At 32.3% G+C, this 13,807-nt stretch overlaps 1 long non-coding RNA gene and 1 pseudogene across 3 annotated transcripts; one reads left to right on the top strand and one right to left on the bottom strand.

Moving 5' to 3' along the window:
- The first annotated feature begins 836 nt into the window (after nucleotides 1-836).
- LOC148202418 (uncharacterized) lies at nucleotides 837-3,652 on the top strand (annotated as a pseudogene). The gene is made up of 3 exons (XR_015784774.1): nucleotides 837-2,106; nucleotides 2,238-3,051; nucleotides 3,176-3,652. The product of XR_015784774.1 is annotated as an uncharacterized LOC148202418 (transcript).
- A 7,223-nt stretch (nucleotides 3,653-10,875) lies between these two features.
- LOC148202417 (uncharacterized) lies at nucleotides 10,876-13,344 on the bottom strand. Of its 2 annotated transcripts, XR_015784839.1 has the most exons (4): nucleotides 12,811-13,344; nucleotides 12,440-12,616; nucleotides 11,983-12,277; nucleotides 10,876-11,169 (listed from the first exon to the last, which is right to left on the bottom strand). It is a non-coding gene; the product is annotated as an uncharacterized LOC148202417 (long non-coding RNA). The 2 variants fall into 2 exon arrangements; XR_015784838.1 differs by having other exon boundaries at nucleotides 10,876-12,277.
- Between the last annotated feature and the right edge of the window lie 463 nt (nucleotides 13,345-13,807).

Genomic DNA, 13,807 nt, shown 5'->3' with positions numbered 1-13,807 from the left:
AGTACCCATTTTACGTGTTTCTAGTTCGACAAATTCGTCCAGCGAGCTTCAGTTCTCGCTTAGTGAGCTTATCAACTCGCCTAGCAAAAAACTCAACTCTCCCAACAAGAGTGAACAATGTTGTTAATGTTGTTAGTATAATTATATATTATGTTAGTATAATTATTATTTGGGATAAATATATTAATGTACTATATATTTTTCTAAAAGTTATTGTGTATTATCAACCTATTTAATATTTTGTTTATTTGATATTATTAAATAAAAATATAGTGTTACAATAATTATTAAACAAAAAATATTAAAAGATTATATATATATATATATATATAATTTATGATTTTTTACTGGCTTATATTTATGCTTAAGCTACCAAATTAAAAAAAATGTTATTAAATACGAATTTAATTTTTATTAATGTTTTTATTATTTACAAATTTTTAAGTATGAAATCACTTTCTAAATTTTTGTTAATTAAAGCTATATACCAAGTGTTAAATTTTTTTCATTTTATCTTCTATAAAATTTTATAATTTTATTTTCATTTTTGATTTGTGTATTATAAATATTTAATTTTTTTAATTCATCACATGCATACAAATTATTTTTCTCAAAACAGTTGTTTTTAAAAATAATAATGAATTTTTTTCATATTTTAATTGTTATATATATATATATATATATATATATATATATATTAGATTTAAATAAACATATATTTCAAAATTTTTAAACTTACGTTTATTTTAATTGCAATGTTTCTTATATTCAAATAAATACACTTGAGGTATTATTTATTTGAAAAGAAAGTAAATATTGAAAATGGATGAATTGGGCGTAGAGTAAATAATGGAAGAGAGAAAAATGGTATCTCTGTAACTAAAAGGAAGAGTGTCCAATGCTTCAGAAAATTCAATTGCATTCAGTGAGAATTTAATGCCAAAGCCATAGACAACGTGCTCAGCATGCTTGGCAGAAGCGATTCCTAGAAATATCGCCTAAGTGCAACAATGAACCAACAATTGATTTGAATCAGAAACTCCACTAAAACTGTACATTTGTTTTTTTTTTTAATTGGTTAATATTATTTAGTTTTATGTTTCAGTTATGGCTTCAAACGAAGAAGTAGGAAACGGTTTGAGTTTGAAATATTGGATGAACCATGAGAAGACTAGTGTGATTGTAGCAGAAGCAGACGGGGACTTGGTAGATGTTCTCTTCAGTTTCCTTACCCTTCCATTGGGAACTATCATCCGTCTTTTGAACACCCCTCAACAACAAGAAGAACGTGAGAACACCTCTGAACAACGAGAAGGGCATGACAACGGCTATGAACAACAGGAAGGGCGTAATAACACCTCCTTACAACAAGAAGGACGTGAGAACACCTCTGAACAACGAGAAGGGCATGACAACGGCTATGAACAACAAGAAGGGCGTGACAACACCTCCTTACAACAAGAAGAACGTGATAACAGCTCTGAACAACAACAAACGCAAGACAACACCTCTGAACAACATGAAGGGCGCGAGAACGGCTCTGGACAACAAGTAAGGCTTTCGAACTACTCTGAACAACAAGCACGAACTGGTTGCATCGACAAGTTGTGCCAGTGTTTTAAGGATATGTTTGGGCTTCGCAACAGCCCTGAACAACTAGTAGAGCTTGGTTGCATCAACGAGCTGTTCAAGAGTGTTAATGATTTGAAGCCTGATGATTTCAGGAACAATATCTGCCAGAAAATGTTACATTCTCCTCGCAACCCCTTAGAGAGCTCTTGCCAGAGACTAAAAGTGAAAGTGGATGATTCAGAACCCACAAAGTATTTCATGTGCCATAACTGTTCAAAAAAAGGAAGTAATTTGTTGGTGAGTTCCTTTTATGATGTAAAGTGCGACTGCGGGTCATTGATGAGGAAAGAAATAGAACTGCTGGAAGAGGCTGCTGCTGACGATGGCGTTTTTGTTAAAGAAAAGGCCAAGTTCTTAATCTATGATAACTTGACAGTGCGTCGAAGCTCTCCCAGTGAATTCATTAAACCAACGCTCAAACTTCGACACAAAAAACTCGCAAAGCCTGAGGAAATACTTCTTGACAGGAATAAGGTAATATTTATGAGGAAGCGATTGCACGAATTCTTTTATGTTTCAAGAATGATAGTCCAATATAGGATAGTAGGAGTTTATAGTGTTTACTGTTATGAATTTGGTATGTTCTTTTACTTATCTTCTTTCAGATACTTAACATACTGAAGCAAGCATTAACCTCCGAAACCCCTCTTAGCGATGTCTTATTGGGAAACACAACATCCAAGCGATCGGTCTCTTTCTCACGAGTTATTGGTCCAAGTGATTGCAAAGATTATTTAGAAATCAAGGTAATGGTGAGTAAATCAGACAACAAGATTCAATTCGTTGAAGCAGATGGAGATTTTGTCGATTTTGTGGCCAGTTTCCTCACAACACCTCTTGGATCTATTCTGAACCTTAAGAATAAGAAACTGTCCTGCTACCCCATACCACTTCTTGCATCTATTCTGAAGTTTAGGAATGGCAGATTGTCCTTAGGAAGCATTCGTAACTTGTATAAAAGTGTGAAGAATCTGGATCCATCGTGGTTCATAGAGTCATCGAACAAATCCTTGCTGAATCCCAAGGTGGCTCCTCATTTTGGTTGTGAGGGAAATCCACTATTAAATCCAAAGCAAGATGACACTACCAAATATTGGTATGGCCTTGGAGAAATGAAAAATAAAAACGGTCGTGTCATCTGTGAAAAGAGAATGATTTCAAAGAAACATGATATGCTACAACAGCCCAAAGATATCAAAATGTTGGACCCAAGATCTTCCGATAGGAAAAAAAAAAGATGGTGTGGGATTTATGAAAAGGCCTTGTCTATTTCTTGTGTCGGATAATCTGAAATTGTCACCGTTGACAACCACCAGTCTTCCAGATTCACTTCATAATCTTTCAGATCCACTTCATGATTCGAATAATCTCCTGTCTACTGGTTTGGAGGAACATCTGCTGAAAATCACGAAGTCAAAGGTAACCTGCACAATCCACTCTTGACGACTTGTTCTTTCGCTATTTGTTTAAGAAAATCTGATCGATACCAATTGTTTTATTTAATATTTGTCTAATTATATATATATGTGTCGATTTTGGTCAGGCGATAAACCTGTTGAGGGCTTCTTTGACCTCCGACAAAGGTGCTTTTACTCGGAGCCTATCCTGCTTATTGTTGAAGTGGAGACTCCAAAGACGCATTCCATTTTGGGGTTGGTGGAGAAACAAGAGAAACAAAAAACGAGAGAAAAGAAACAGACGAAAAAGTGAGAAAAATATCAAGTTAAATGACAAGAAAGAGAAAAAGATAGAGAAAAAGAAAGAAAAAAAGAGTGCAGTAGAAACTAAAAATGCAGTAGAAACTAAAAGGAAAAAGGAGGAGATTAACAATAATTCAGTGGAGAAGACAAAGGAAGAAATCAAAACCTAAATTGATAAAGGTGGCGTAGAACAATCCTTCATATTTTGATGTTTGAAATAGTTGTGTTTTAGTGGATTTAATGATCATTTAACATTTAATATTTCTTTGTTTTATAATAGTTGTGTTTTAGTGGATTTAATGATCATTTAACATTTATTTTTTCTTGTTTTATAAAAATCCTTAGAATGCTCTTCAATATTTGTACGAGTATATAATATTTGGTTCTGATATTAGTATAACTGATAGTGTTAATAGCTTTTCTTTTCAAACTATTTTTAGTACACCATTTAATTTCGAGAGGATGCTAACAAGGTTAAATTTCAGTTAGATTAGAATTTTGTTTAATTTTCGTAACATTAAAAATTGTTTCGACTACTGTTAGTTTTCATTAAAAAAAATATTTTTCTTATGAAATTTAATTATAGCAGATAATTATAAAAAGGTCGCTAAATATTTTTGTGAATAAATATTTTATTATGGGATTTTTTATTTGATTCTAAACTTTTTAAAACCACAATAAATTGTTATTTCCTAGAAATTTTGAGTCCCTCAAATAAAAAATGGTTAAGATTATTTTAATTTAAGAACCGAATACATAAATCATAATTTATAAACTTTGTTTGGAAAACTTAAAATAATTCAAGAACAAGGTAAGTCATTTAACTTTAATGCTACGATATAGTTTGACTTTTGAATGATGCTAAATTAAAAAGAAAATGTAAATTTCATATTCAATTAAAAATTTTTCGTGAAATTCTGATGCAAAACCATCTGCACTCCATTTTCACCCATTGATTGACAGTGTAAGTTTTGTGTAGGCTACCAATCAAAACGATATCAATATCCATGAAAAAACAGTTACAAATGCAGTTCTTTTCTAGTGAAATAAAGAACCTTTCATTTTTTGACTAACTAAATAAATTAAATAAGAACAAAGGGATAATTTCTTAAAAAAGGAAACAATTTTCTTGAAAACCGAAAACAAAAATTAAATTATTGAACTGCCTTGTTAGTAAGGTGTGAAAGGAATTCAGTACGAGAGAAAAAACTTATTTAACATCGGTCGAGACACTAAATAGCTATTAACTCCAGTTTAACATCGGCTTTGTATTTTACGTCTATGTAATTGATTCTAACACTTAATAGTTTTTAAATTAACTTTTTAACTAAAGTAGTTTAGGGAAAGCGTTTTTATTTTAAAATTTTTGCATCAATTTAGTTAACACTGATGACAATAAATTAAAAAAATTGTATAGTAAGTTCAAATTTAAATAATATAAACAAAAAAAATAAAGAAATAATCATAATAGACTCATGAAATAAGTGTAAATGAGAAGGATGAACGTGGATGAAAGAAATAACTATGAATGAAGAAGATGGATAGAATATTACAAGAAAAAATGTAAATGAAGGAAATGTTACCACAAGAGTTTTGGTAATTATTGATGAGTTTCAGAATTTATAATTTAAATTAACCATGAATATTTTTATTAACAATAAATCCATTTATAAAATTTTTAAGAAAATTATAATTTGTATTATTGACAAATATTTCCATTAGTAACTTACTTGACGATCAATTTCATCGATAAATTCACGATAAAATATAATTTTTATTATCGACAATTCTTTTGGTCGATAAATTTAGTGGAAAATTTCCTTCCAACTATGATGAAATTTTAAATATTTTAAAGAAAGATGTGTGAGAAGAAGAAAAGAAGAAGAGAATGAGGAAGAGAAGTTGGAGTCGATGTCAGTAGCAACGCAGAGGAGTGGTGACGATAATGACAATTGGAGTAGGAGGAAACAAAAGAGAAAAAGAAAGAGGAAGAGAAAGAGGAAGAAGAGGACAAAGAGAATGAGCCAGAGGTGGTGGCAGTGGATGCACCGATGACAACAGTGGTTGAGGCACGCCAAGAAGGAGATGGAGAGGAAGAGAGGAGAAGAATAAGAAAAAAAAAAAGGAAAAAGAAGAGGAAAAAGAGGAGCAAAAAGATCTAATCACAATTTTTACTAATAAATCTTAACAATGGCCACAGTCAACCTGACTCACCATGAGTACAACTCGGATGAATCGAATTTTTAGTAGGTCGAGTTCATTTTTTAATCGTTTCAAAATTTGTAATTTTTTTTAGGGTTAAATATGTTTTTAGTCCCTGAACTATCAGACGATTTTGTTTTTAGTCCCTACTCAGAACTTTGATGGTTTTTAGTCCTTATAGTTTTGAAACTCTGAGTATTAGTCCTTAAAAATGGACGGTGTTAAGTTTTTGTGGATGTGGCAAACGGCGATGCCACGTTATCACTGATCTCTGCCTTCACTCTCTGCCACGTGGGATCTCTGCCTTCAATTTCAATTCCGTTTGTTAATTGTCTTCTCCGGTGGTATGTTTTGTTTGTCGATAACCCTAACCTAATTTCGCGCTCTGTAACGGGTTCGTGATTTAGTGGTTCGAGTTTTTCGGTTAGATCTCGTTGTCTACTGTTGCTTATGTCGATTTCAGTTATTCAAGTCTAAGTATGTTTGTTGGATGACAAAATACACTTTTTTTTTCTTCTTATTTTCCGTTTCTGATGTTGCAACGTTTTGGAATTGGATTTCGTCCTCTTTAGGCGTGTTGAATTTTGATTTGTTATTTATGACAGTGTTGTTTGTGGAGTGTGTTGTGATTATGTATTTGGGTTAGGTTATGGTAACGAAATTTTGTGGAATATTTTGGAGTTAATTTTTCTATTGGTGTTATAAATTGTGATTTTAACTCGGGATTTCTCGTTTTTGTTCCGTTTTTGGGTGAATTGAAACGCAGATTGTCAATTGGATCTTCATGAGTTCAGCAACCACTGGAGCATACTTCGTTTCCTGTGTTTCGGGAAACAAGAACAACGACCTCCTCTGCTGGGTTTTGCTCTTCTTGCTGCCAAAGTTTTTGGGAACTCCATTTGCCTACATCAACTTTCTCTTGATTCAGGCCATTGACAGGAGTCCATCTGCGGTGGGGTTTTGGGAAACTTCGGGGTGGTTAATCTATAGTCATTTTTGGTTTGGTCATCAGCAGCAGCATATTTGGATCCCTGATTTCTGAGCGGTGAGAAATGGTTTCCTCTCAGTTTTCGGGTTTTACGAAGGGTGGTTACAAACCCTCACAGACTAATTTACTCTTTCCTGCAAACCTGCCTGATACTGTGAACACGGAGCATATTGAGCTAGATTTCTCTGATGTATTCGGCCCAGTTACTGTAGATTTGAACAACATTGATTCCACTACTGGTGAACCTGTAGAAGACGTGAATGAGTTGGTTTATGATGACCCACCACGTGAATATGACGATTTGGGATAACGTGGCAGAGAGTGAAGGCAGAGATTAGTGATAACGTGACATCGCCGTTTGCCACATCCACAAAAACTTAACACTGTCAATTTTTAAGGACTAATACTCAGAGTTTCAAAACTATAAGGACTAAAAACCATCAAAGTTTTGAGTAGGGACTAAAAACAAAATCGTCTGATAGTTCAGGGACTAAAAACATATTTAACCATTTTTTTTAATGCAATCTCACTCGAACCAATGGTAGACCAAATTGACTCGCGAGTTTTAACCTATTTTGACAATTTTAATTTTAGTTAAAATGTGTGAAGCTAGGCAAACTTAAATATTTATTACAAGAAAATTTAAAAATAATTTTATATTTTCTAAGTTTTCTTTTTGAAAAAAAATTAATTTTTATCATCCTATTAAAGTTGGTAAAGCCAACGCTAGTAAAGTCACAATTTAACCAACAGTAGTGTTTGGAAATGAATTTTATGTTTGATTTTGATTACTTATGTGCCTAAAATAATTTATAGTTTAAGTCTACAATTATAAGATGGAAATTTGATAATTAAATGAGAGTTAGGAAGGTGTAGTGGTTACTATAGAGATGAATTCTTTATATATATATATATATATATATATATATGGGGTTTGCTAACGCGCGTACGCCTGTTTTTCAGTTGGTACGTTTTAGCAATGTGTACCAGGTTTTAGTAGACAAAAATATCCTTATATATTATGAATTCTAAGTTTTAAGGTTAAGGGTATTTTAATAATTTTCATTCTCATTCCTCTCAACCCTTTCTCTTTCATCTTTTTCACTCCAATCTTTTCTCTGTCATCCCTACTGTAGCCCCAATTGAAAAAAATCAAAAATTTATCTGAACCTTTTCTCTTTCATCTTTCTCACTCCAATCTTTTCTCTGAACCAATTGATTTTATAATGAGTTTTTATTTTATGATTTTTGTCTTATCTAATTTTATCTAATTTTCACAAGCATAATGACATCAAAGGAATTGGTAATTGGCCTTGAAAAAATCAGAAACACTCATTGTTAAACAATTTCTTACAAGAAATGACTTTATAATGAGTTTTCATTTTATAATTTTTGTCGTATATAATTTTATCTAATTTTCACAAGCATAATGACATCTAAAAGAATTGGTAATTGGCCTGGAGGATTTTTTTAGAGATGATGATTCAGCAGATGATGAAATTAGAGAGGTTAGTGAAGATGGTGAAATTGAAAAGATCTTGAATGAACCTTTGCCTGAAGGTGAATATGTCAATGAGTCAACTCTTTACAAAGACAAATTGTTTAAAGGCAAATGTTTCTGATTTTTCCAATTGGAATTACAATAAGGATGACAGAGAAAAAGTTGAAGTGAAAAAGATGAAAGAGAAAGGGTTGAGAGGAATGAGAGAGGTGAGTAAGGATTTGGGAGTTTCTTTTTTTTTTTTTTTATTTTGAGAATGAAAATTATTAAAATACCCTTAATCTTAAAACTTAAAATCCATGATATATAAGGATATTTTTGTCTACTAAAACCAGGTACACATTGCTAAAACGTACCAACTGAAAAACAGGCGTACGCGCGTTAGCAAACCCCTATATATATATATATATATATATATATATATATATATATAATCTACTAATTTAAATAAATAAAATATTACAATTAAATAAAATTAATATTTAATAATCAGCAATTTTTCATATTAATGTTTATTTTACTTTTTTAAATTAGAAAAAACTAATTTAAATGATAAATATTAAAAACAAATAAAGTTAACGTTTTATTTATTTCAGTTTTTATGAATCTCATACTAAATTAATTATTTATTTAATAAAAGTTTATATTTTTAATTTTTTATAAAAAAATTAATCTTTTGCCTGGTGTTAATGTTAGTTAAGAATGTGCTAATGGTATTACAATTTTTTCTACACTAATATGTGGAAGCTAAACCTAAATTTGTGTTTGATTTTTCCTCCCATTGATGAGTATTGCGTGACTATATAAAAGGTCCATAATTGTTGGTTAGTTATTCCTACTATGCTGAACCACAAACCTCAAGGGCAAATATAAAATTGTATTCGTTACGTGCATTTTAAAGTATCATTATTTCACTACAAAAATATACAATTTTAGTAAGGGGTTATAAAGTATCATTATTTCATTATCGGAGGTTTTAACCCTCAAAAAATATGTTTCTCCTTGTTACAAAAGTTATTGAAAAAATTAACATCACAAAATTACCAGCAGTTTTCTATGAAACCGTCCCTATTTCAAGAAGTTTTTGGAACCACCGAAATTAACCGAGATTTTGTGAAACCGTCCCTATTTTCAAGATTTTCTGAAAAACCATAAATAATCCAGGGATTTTCCAAAACCACCGAAAAATCATTTTTAAAAACAAAATAAAATTATATATTTACATTTAACATTCAATCAATTAAAGAACTCTCCTAACCTCAATTCTCCTTGGTAAAAACCTTATAAAATAATCCTACCTCTTATGCACAACATTTATTCTAAAAATAATGGAAATTAAAAGAAACAGAAAAATAATACTACAAAAGATATTAATATTACCGACGGATTAATATTTGTCAATATATTTTAATTTTCGACGGAATTATCGACGGTGTTTTTAATCTTTTTTACCGACGAACAAAAGCCTTCGGTAAGGTCGTCAGTAAGTGACATGCACATTACCAACAGATTTACCGAAGGCCTTTGGCCGTCAGTAAAAGAATGGGAATTTTTCGACACCAACTTCATCTCAGTGTAATACTTCTTCCTATCGTTGCTCTCCACCGCCACTAGTCTCCACCGCCGCTGTCCTCCACCGCCGCTGTCCTCCACCACCGCTGCCCTCCACCACTGCTGCTCTCAACCGTTGCTGCTCTCCACCATCGCTGCCCTCCACCATCGCTGCTCTCCACCACCACTCTCCATCATCGCTGCTCTCCACCACATTTTTGCTATTAGGAACATTTCTCTTACAAATCTAAGAATTGGAGAGAAACTCTCCATGATTCCCTATGATTTTAACTATTAAAAATAAATTGGTTGTTTGATTCTTTGGAAATTAGTTTGTTACTGGCGTGATGCTTTTTTGGTGGCGGGGTTCATGAAAACGAAAAAAAAATGACACAGAGGGAGGAAGAAAGAAGAAGATGAACCAGATCGCGATAGTTACCGACGGATTTACTGAAGACCATAAGGTAATTACCGACGGCTTTATTGAAGGACAAAAGTCTTCGGTAATTACCGACGACTGAAATATCCGTCGATAAAGGTTAACGATAACGTTTTTACTGACGGTATTTTGACCGTCGATAAGCCGTTGATAAACGACAATTACCGACGGATTTAATACATTACCGATGAACTACAACTGTCAATAATATCAATTATTCTTGTAGCATAATCACCAGTTCATCAGACATGTAATTCCATTTCCTAACTTTATTCCGTATCACATTGAAACTGAGGAATAGAAATACATTATTTTATAATTTCAACATCAATAAATTAGACCTTCAACTTCCTACAAAACATATTAATCTGAACAAGAAATCATGCAATGCCACATCCACCCGCCCTCCAAAATGATAAAATAAACATCTTAGAAGGACAGATGATACTAGTAACAGATACAAAAATTATTGGGATAATTTTTTGCAGTTGTTTATGTATCTATTTGTAGCCAACCCTGCCTAGTGAATAAGGTTTTGTTGTTGTTGGTCTTTCCTAATTTGGAACAGTTTTATTTGGTCAGGTTCAAAATGAGAAAGGTTAAAAGAGAAAATTCTGCAGGACTGTACAGGTTATGCAACCCATTCATGTACTTATGTATACGGCAACTTTAGTGATATTTCACTACTTTGCAACTTAATTTCATTTAGGATTGTGCTCCTCTATAGATTACTGAGATCTACTAATGGTTGTTTCAAAAGAGATGTGATTTTCATGTCTTCTTTCTAATAAATCTTGTTTTGTCGTCAAATATATGTAAAACATGTTCTTGTTAAATAAACCCAAAACTTTCTCAGAATATGCTGCCAAAATTATTTACTCAAATAAGAAAAAAAATGTGTCTAATCAGTAGTCATTTACTATGCAAGTAAACCAACCCTTAGATTTTACATTATATGAAGTGACATGATTATTTCAGTCTTACATATATTACAATCAACATTACGGAATTTTAGTAGATAAATAAACCACAAAAGAAGAAGATAGAAATCATGTCAGATGTGTAGTAAAGATTGTAACCTTTTAGGACTTTTGGGTCAGTAGGTATCGTGCTCAAATCAGCTATTGGTCTTTGCAAGTTGCAATTCCTAAGACTCCTGATAAAACCAAGTAACCAATAACAACATATTATCAACCTTACACTTTGTACATTTCTCCACATCAGACCAAATAATTCAATTCTCACAACAAATTTTATTAAGTGGATCAAGCGGAAAAGACAAAGGTTTGACAATGTTGTGTACGCCAAAAAAAGAAAATAGGGAAATAAAACTTGTTTTTAAAACAATTTGGACCTTTATATAAATTTGGGTATTCAACCAGTTAATCAACTTTCTAACTACATGTTTCCAATAAACAATGTCCATAACTTTTATTTTTATTTTTATTTTGGACCTTTATACTTAAATTAATCGCCAATGTTTATCTGAAATTCCTTTGTACATAAGATCAAAAGGAGACTTTTTTTCTTGAATTATTACTGTTCCTTTTGAAGCATACTATGTTCCCAAAGTATGATACAACCAGATTAAATGATGCTTCATATACAGTTTAAACCCCTTATATAATTATTTAATTTGTGTAGAATCCAAAGCCAATTTAGTTCCTCCATAAATACCCAACATGACTTTAAATGATATGAAACAAGTGTAATTTAGAAATGTGTTAAGTCTTCTTCCCAAATAACTTAATTTCAACTCTACTCAGCCGAGAAATCATAGACAATAATACTAACCTTGTTGAAATTGAAGATTGATCTTTATAGTACACTATCAAAACATCTATAAGCTAAAATAAAGTTAGAATGCTATTCTGCAAAATAAATTGCGGCTACTCATGTGAGCTATTTAGAAATTAGCAAACCTCAATTAAGGTATGTTAAGCATGTTTTTTTAGAAGAAATTCCTTACTTTATTCCCCTGCCTTTGTCCTTTTAATAAGCTCTGGCTAGAACTACCAATGTTTTGGTACAAGACATAACATGTTCACTAAATCATTACCACAATTTTGTAAGTAGTAACAAGCCATGAATATATCACCAAGTATCACTGTTCATCTGAAATTGCAATGGAAATGCTCATGGAGGAATGGTTCCAGGACATTAAACCTTTTAACAACATGATCCTCCATAGTGGCTGAAAAAAATGTCTCTTTACAAAGAGGAAGAGAGGTCTGAAAAGCTTTAGCTGCCGAGCTGCGAGTTACCTGTCAAGTGGTGTATGTATATCAGAAGACAAACATGGGAAAAGTCACATTCTTCAGATAATTAAGTTCAAATACCTTGAAGGCAGTAATTGGCTTGGATAGTTAAAAGGTTCATCTTTCTCTCTTAAAGAATAGCAATAACATAATTGAGAGTTTATTTACCTATTAACAGAAGGAGGTGCAGAGCAAACAAGGCCATCTCCTTTAAGCTTTGGGAATAAATCTTCTATTTACAAGATCAACCTCAAATGAATTAGCACAATGAGCCAAAAATGAAAAGGAACCAAAAAAACCAGATATTCACTCCAAGGTTGCCTTCAATATTGACCTTTTCAAAGACTACGAAAACAGAAGCAAATAAGTCAAGAAAATAACACTATGAACTAAAAGAGTACACAAATATAAAATGAAGCTAACAAGTTACAATCTCATCATGTCAAGAATGACAGAGAATTAAGCAAGGTGAACCTAAACCTAAACCACCATATGCATCTTTGAAGTCAGTAATATCTAACAAAACTTAACAAGCTTACATCTTAAAACACACTGTCGAGGAGGTAAACAAAGTGTTAACACCGTCGAGGAGGTCGTGAAGAAGGAGGCAGCTCTGGTTAACGATTGATCCTACCTTGTGCGACTCACTCCCAAACTCCTCAAAAACAAAGGACAGCGAAATAACGAAGGATTGTGAGAATGGAGAAGCCGAGACGCGAAGGCTGTAAAGATGGAAACGACAAGACACGAAGCTTGGGAAGATGGAAATGCCGACACGTACGAATTACATGCTCCTCAAAACCGCCATCGGAGAGCTCCTAAAAAATGTCAATTGCAAGGTCGGTGAGCTCCTAATGCTTGGGTTTTCGGAATTAGGGATTTGGAGGAGGAGAAGGCTAGGAATTGCGAAGTGACGAAGGATTGTGAAGATGGAGAAGTCGAAACGCGAAAGATGAAGATGAAGAAGTGGAGACGCTAAGGTGAACATGTAAATGACGAAGTGGAAAACAAAACTCTGGAAGAGCAGACTTGGCAGGTGAAGATGGAAGTATATTTTGTACAGTTGTAGCGATTTGATAAAGAAACCCCGAAAATATATTTTAGAAAAAAAAAAACTTAGTTCCGGCTTTTGTTTTAAACCGTCGAAATATTATGATAAAAAAATAAAAAAAAGCTTGACACGGTTTTATATTAAAACCGTCTATAGTTAGGAGAGGTTTTTAAAACCCTCGTAAACAAACCTCTACTATACTATTTTTTTTAGTGTTTCTAATATATAAAAAACCATTATTATTAGATTTTATTATGAATGAAGAATGATATTTGCTAAATATAGATTAATGCACTATTGTAAAATGCTTTTGTTGTTTAAAATATATGTATAATTTCTTGAGATTACTAGAATGTATAAAAAAATCGTGTTATCATAAATGTTTTTCTATGTTCTAGACCTCATTTGATCCAATATATATATGGGTTTGCTAACTTGCGTACGCTCTTTGCTCTTTTTTTAGTTGGTACATTTTAGCAATGTGT

Source organism: Vigna umbellata, chromosome 3 (assembly GCF_029865625.1).
Source record: "Vigna umbellata cultivar VRB3 chromosome 3, Vumbellata_1.0, whole genome shotgun sequence".
Classification (NCBI taxonomy): domain Eukaryota; kingdom Viridiplantae; phylum Streptophyta; class Magnoliopsida; order Fabales; family Fabaceae; genus Vigna; species Vigna umbellata.
This window is presented reverse-complemented; position numbering and strand designations above follow the sequence as displayed.